This window comes from Dendrobates tinctorius, unplaced genomic scaffold (assembly GCF_039654945.1).
Source record: "Dendrobates tinctorius isolate UK_male_01 unplaced genomic scaffold, ASM3965494v1 ptg000051l, whole genome shotgun sequence".
NCBI classification, from domain to species: domain Eukaryota; kingdom Metazoa; phylum Chordata; class Amphibia; order Anura; family Dendrobatidae; genus Dendrobates; species Dendrobates tinctorius.
The window spans coordinates 11,462,772-11,469,294 of NW_027361719.1; positions in this window are offsets into that span (position 1 = coordinate 11,462,772).

Below are 6,523 nucleotides of genomic sequence, written 5' to 3' on the forward strand. Positions count from 1 at the left end.
ATTTTCATGCTTTCTAATTCAGTTGTGAACGATATTCCTAGAGGTTTTTGCTGCTTGACAGTAGGTGAAATCATCTCGGTGTGGAAATTTAACTTCTTGTGTATTCAAGTGTAACACCTGCACAGGGAACTGTCAGAGCAGCTATCGGTATACTGGAGCTTACAGACACTAAGAAGAGTTTTGCAGCGGCTGTTAAACAGGGACTTACAGAGATTAACCATGCTTCCCGTGAGCGACAGTAGACTACTATTCCCAGGGACCCTTGTTTCAGTCAGATGACACGGCCTAGAAGGATAGAAGGAGAGAGAGTGGATTGGAGGAGGAGGGCTTGGGGGAGCGAGCTGGGCAGGAAGTGAAAGTAAATGTTTAGAGGAGAAGGAGTGTGGCAGATTGCTGTGAGAGACGGGGAGGTGTGGATCTGCATTCCTCTACACTGCAGAGTGTGCCTGCCCCCACTGAGATACCCACGCTGCTGGAGAGAGCGCAGTCCTGTCACCCTTTGAGGCAATTAACAGCAAAGACCCGGAGAGTTCTGCCGCCACTCCCACCGCATAAAGACCTAAATCCTGCTGCCCCCAGCTGGTGTCCAGAGAACCCTCCTAATGCCAACATCCATGGCAACTGGGCCCCAACATTTGGACTGAGTTAATACCAAAGAGGGGGAACCTGCTACGTTATATTTGCAGGGTCGGCGTAGAAGTAGACTGTGATTAGGGATGGGCGAATCCTGAAATACTCGGAATCGCTAGACTCTAACGAGTCCAACTCGGAAACTCGCTACTCGTTGCGAGTCTAGCGAGTCCAATGTTAATGAATGGGGATGCGAGTATTGCAGCGATTCCTGTGCTGCCATTTTTTTTGTTCCGCTTACTTCCCGCATGTGGCTGTGCACACCATGCGGAAAGTAAGCAGAACAATTGCGGATGGTACCCACGGTCCGGAGGAGAGGAGACTGTCCTCCGGGCTTTGGGCACCATATCCCTGTAAAAAATAGAATTTAAAAATAAAAAATATTGTTATTCTTACCCTCCGACGTCCCGCGCAGCCTTCCCGCCTCTTCACGCATCCGTTCCCAGTAGTCCTTTGCGAAAATGCCCGCGATGGCGTCCGTTCTCGCAGGATCGCGAAGTCTCGCGGTCATTCGCGCGACGTCATTGCGAATTACCGCGAGACATCGCGATCCCGCGAGAATGGACGTCATCGCGGGCATTTTCGCAAAGGACTACTGGGAACGGATGCGTGGAGAGGCGGGAAGGCTGCACGGGACGTCGGAGGGTAAGAATAACAATATTTTTTATTTTTTTTACATTTTATCTTTTACTACTGATGCTGCATAGGCGGCCTCAGTAGTAAAAAGTTGGTCACACTTGTCAAACACTATGTTTGACGAGTGTGACCAACCTGTCAATCAGTTCTCCAAGCGATGCTACAGATCGCTTGGAAAACGCTAGCATTTGCATTGGACTCGTTACTGTGCGAGTAATCGCTTGGAAACTCGCAGAGTACCGACTCCTGCGAGTCCCCTACTACTCGCAGAGTAACGAGTCCTAACGAGTAGATTCGCCCATCCCTAACTGTGATGTGTATATGACTTTTATAGAGCACCGTTACTTGTATTGTATATTATTCCTTTAAACCCACCTCAATTCTACTGCATAGCAATAAATCTGTTAAACGGTTTTACTCCTGTTCCCTGAGTGTGTGTACTGAGTTGTGGCAGGGGTTTCCCAAATCTGCCCCTGGCAGAAGATAACTGTCCTTCTGCAGTCCCAGAGAGAGAGCTCCAATCAAGATTCGGGTGGAGGCACAGCGCCCTAGAGAGGTGAGACCCCCCCATAACACCCAGTGTGCCATGGTAGCCCTAAAGGGGTGTTGCAGTGGAGGCACTGCTGAGATTCCAGAACTAGCACGGGAGTATTTACTATGGAGACTTTAACAGAGCAAGAAGTGTATTTGTGGTGTGAAGAGATGGATGTTACAGCTAAACAAAGCTTTGCAGTGAGTGGTGAGCTCTGTGATGCGTCTGATGAAGAGATACTGAAAATAGTTAACCGACTCACTGAACTTGCCCACCCTAAAGTGGTCAACCTCAGGAAGGAAAAGGGGGGACAGTTACCCACAGCCCTGATCTCAACCGGGCAGATCTTGAGGAAAGAATATTTCCCCTCCATGATAGCCGTGTCCAAAGAGTATGGTCGACAATGGAAGATCACTTAGCCTACTGAGTCCGAAGTGGAGGCTCTGCAACAGGAGTCAACCACTCAGCCTAGAAAGACTAGTGTAGGTCTGCCCTCTACTCCACTTAGAGCCAGTCAGGAAGAGACAGCGGCCCCTGCTGATGTGCTTATGACAGCTATGGAAAAGTTAGTCAGTCAGTTTGCAAAGATGCAGCCAGAAGGGAACTACCGCCGTCTAAGAACTTTCTCGGGTGCCCTCCCCACCCCTGCTGGAGAAGAAGGATATGATACTTGGAGGGATGTCACTTTACTGTGCTTAGAAGAGTGGCAGTGCACTGATGAAGAAAAGTAGCAGAGAATAGTAGAAAGTTTGAGGGGTACTGCTATGGAAGTGGTGCTGGCTGCTTGGCGGAGCAAGCCACAAGCAACTTATCAAGATTATATGAGTGCTTTAGAAGATGCTTTTGGATCCCCTGAAGATGCTATTGATCTTCTCTATAAACTCCGTACAACCTACCAACTGCCAGATGAGAAAATGTCCGACTATCTATACTGACTAGACAAGCTGGTTCACAGAATAGTATCTAAAGGTGGAGTCAGCCATAAAGAAGTTGATCAGTGTCATCTGGAACAGGTACTCAGAGGAGCTGTGATAGAGAGAAGATTCCTGGTTCTTTTCTTGAGCTGCTTAAGGAAGTTCGCAAGGAGGAGGTTATTTTGGCTGCAAGAGAGAAGACATCCCCTCGGGTGAAAGTCATCGAGAAACAGGGGGAGCAGGTTACACAATTGTTAAGTGCCCAGGCCAAGACAATACAGCGACTACAAAGTGCTGCGGAGGTAGCTGAGAAGCAAACCCTGGCTTCAGGAATCGAGAATGATGACCTCCGTAGAGTAGAGAGTAGGAAACCAGAAGGGTGATTTGTCTGTGGGAGTCCAGGCCATATAGCTCGTCAGTGCCCGAAGAGGTGGAGCTCAAAGAACTCTTCACATCTTCCCCATCACACTCAGAGGCAGTCGGGAAATGGGAAAGGGGGCCAGTAGAACCCCATACTGCGCCCCCATCAGCAGCTAAGACCTACTCTACCGCCCCATCCAATGGTGCCGCATCAAAAACACTGCCTGAAGGTTTAGTAGGACCAGCCCCACATGCCCCGCATATATCAATGGTCAACCCTGTACAGTATTGCTGGATAGCGGGTCTCAAGTGTCCATCATCTTCGAAGGATGGTATAAGAGATATTTATCCAACGTGCCTCTGAAACCGTTGTCTGGACTCGTGGTGTGGGGACTGAGTGAGCACAGCTACCCCTACAGAGGGTACGTGTCGGTGACATTACGATTCCCAAAGACTGTTGGAGTGGATAAAGAGATACCCATCATAGCGCTAATCTGCCCAGAGGCAGAGGCAGATGAGAGACCAACACCTGTCATAGTGGGAACAAATGCTAACATCTTCCGTATGTTAGCTCAGTGGTGTCGGGAAGTTGGGGGAGAAAATTACTCACAGACCCTATCCATCCACCCAGTCTGTTTGGAAGCCTATGTGAGAACGGAGGAGGAGAAGAGGGAACTACAGCCTGAAAGCTTTGACCCTTGTTTTGAAGGAAGTGAGCTGAAAGGAGAAGAAAGGAGGCTGGTCATCGACGGCATAATGATGCGGGGGGCAGTTTTCTCTTTGGGCGAATGAGACATGGGCCTCGCCCAAGGAGTAGAGCATCGCATTCGGTTGATGTATCAAAAGCCTTTCCGAGAGAGATCCCGAAGATCGGCCCCGGCGGATATTGAAGATGTCAGGCGGCATCTACGCGGTATGTTAGACACAGGAGTCATCATAGAGACTAGTAGTTCCTATGCTTCCCCCATTGTGATAGCTCGAAAAAAAATGGAGCGATTTGGATGTGTGTGGATTATCGCACCTTGAACAAACGTATGGTCCCTGACCAGTACACTGTGCCCCAAATCGATGTAGCTTTGGATTGTCTGCAAGGGAGCCAATGGTTTTCTGTGTTAGATCTCCGGAGTGGCTACTATCAGATACCCACGTCAAAAGAAGATCAAGAGCAGACTTTATCTGCCCCATTGGGTTCTTCGAGTTTCAGAGACTGCCTCAATGACTGACAGGTGCTCCGGCCACTTTTCAGAGATGTATAGACAAAGTAGTGGGGGACATGCACTTACGTGAGGTCCTGGTTTATCTAGACGATCTTATTGTTTATGGGAAGACTCTGGAAGAACACAACCAGTGGTTGTTCAAGGTGCTGGATCGGTTGAAGGAGGCTGGGTTGAAGTTGTCTCTTGACAAGTGCCGGATTTGCCAGACGACTGTGAAATATGTGGGGCACATAGTCAGCAGAGAAGGAATTTCCACCGGTCCTGCCAAAGTGGAGGCTGTTGTAAACTGGCCTAAGCCCACCAAACTGAAGGAGCTTAGGTCCTTTTTAGGATTTTGTGGATATTACCAAAGATTTGTACCCCAGTATTCTCGGATTGCGAAGCCGTTAACTGCCCTTACCCAAGGGTATCCCCCTTCCGGGAGGACAGCCCACTCCTCAAAGTCAAGAAAGAGGGTCTACTTCTGAGTCAATGAACTTTTTGGGGAAAGATGGACACCTGTATGCGATGAGGCATTCAAGAAATTGAAGTCACCTATGCAGACCCCCGTAAACCATATGTGTTACATATAGATGCTTCTCTCGATGAACTAGGAGGGATTCTCTACCAGGACCATGATGGCTGTCTGCTTCCCGTTTACTACATTAGTCGAGGATTGACTCCCAGTGAACGCAACTACCCAGCTCACACACTGGAGTTTCTGGCTCTGAAATGGGCTGTAGTGGACACGCTGCATGACTACCTCTATGGGGTACACTTCGTGGTTCATACCGACAACAATCCATTAACCTACGTGAGAAACACAGCAAAACTGGTTGCCGCACTCTCTTTGTACGATTTCAGCCTAAAATATAGACTAGGGATCAGTAACATTGATGCAGACACCCTCTCTCGCCTGCCTAGGGAACCCACAATTGAGGAAGAAGAGGGAGGATGGATAGAGGTCCCCACCTCTGAGGTAAAGACTCTGTGCCATAGACATCAAACTAATGCCCTCCCTATGCAGTGCTGTGTTAAATTCTTGGGAGCATCCAGTAAAGCGCTCCCGTGGTTGTACTGCCGAATGACAAATGTAACCCCAGTGTTGTGAGTTCATTTTCTCCTTCACCATTGAGGTCTGATGAACTCCCTCTTCTGGTGAAGGAAGGTAGTGAGGCTGATTACCAAGCACCTGGGTATGATGATGATGACTAGGTGACGGGAATTGCTGACTGGATATAAGGCAGCCGACGCCCTTCTGCCTTGCTGGTGTTCTCTCTGAGGGATTCTAGGAGACCAGTCTGATTCCTGCTCCTCAAAAGCTAAGTTTTCTGCACTGCTTTTTGCATTTGTGTTTTGTTTTGTTTTGCCTTGTTTTTCTGAATTTCTGCCATTCCCTGCTGGGGTGAGTTGAATTCCTTTTTGCTCTGTCTTCAGAAAATACCTGAGTGCTGATATAGTCTTTTTGAAGCCTAGCGTCTTCAGGGCCTTTTTCCCTATCAGCCTGTTGGCCCTTCTTTTGATAGGGTTTTTGGCGGATTGCAGACAGCAGCTTTCCTATCCTGTCCTATTTAGTTAGCTTGGGCCCCATCATTTGCTCAGCCTATCTTTCTATCTGTGTGAGTGTTTTTTCATCTTGCTTCACCGTCATTATATGTTGGGGACTGCCTATTGCTTTGTGGTCTGCTCTGGGGCAGTTTAGATTTCCCTTTCTGTCTTTAGGCTATGTAGTTCTCCGGCTGTGATCGAGGGGTCTAGGGCACCGTAGGAACCCCCCACGGCTACTGCTAGTTGTTGTTGATAGGTTCAGGGGTCTGCAATCTGATAGCTGCCATCTTCTCTGGTTTTCTGGACTTAGCTAGTATTTCTGCTTTTGCCTCCTACGGTGACTCATTCATAACAGAATCACCAGCCATACCGCAGATCCTAGGGTACTCAATAGCAGGAAAGAATTGTAAAAAAAAAAAAAAAAAAAAAAAAAAAGTGTGTATATTCTTTCATCTATATCTCTGAGGCCGTAGGGGGAATTTTTTTTTTCTCTCAATGGAAATAAAGCAATTGTCTGATCGTGTGGAGCAGCTCGCTGCGGAAGTGCGGGGAATTTCCGCCTACCTTGCTCATTCACATGCTGCTGAACCAAAGATCCCTACTCCTGATGTGTTTTTTGGGGATCGGTCTAAATTTTTGAATTTCAAAAATAATTGTAAATTATTTTTTGCCTTGAAGCCTAACTCGTCAGGGAGCTCCGCGCAGCA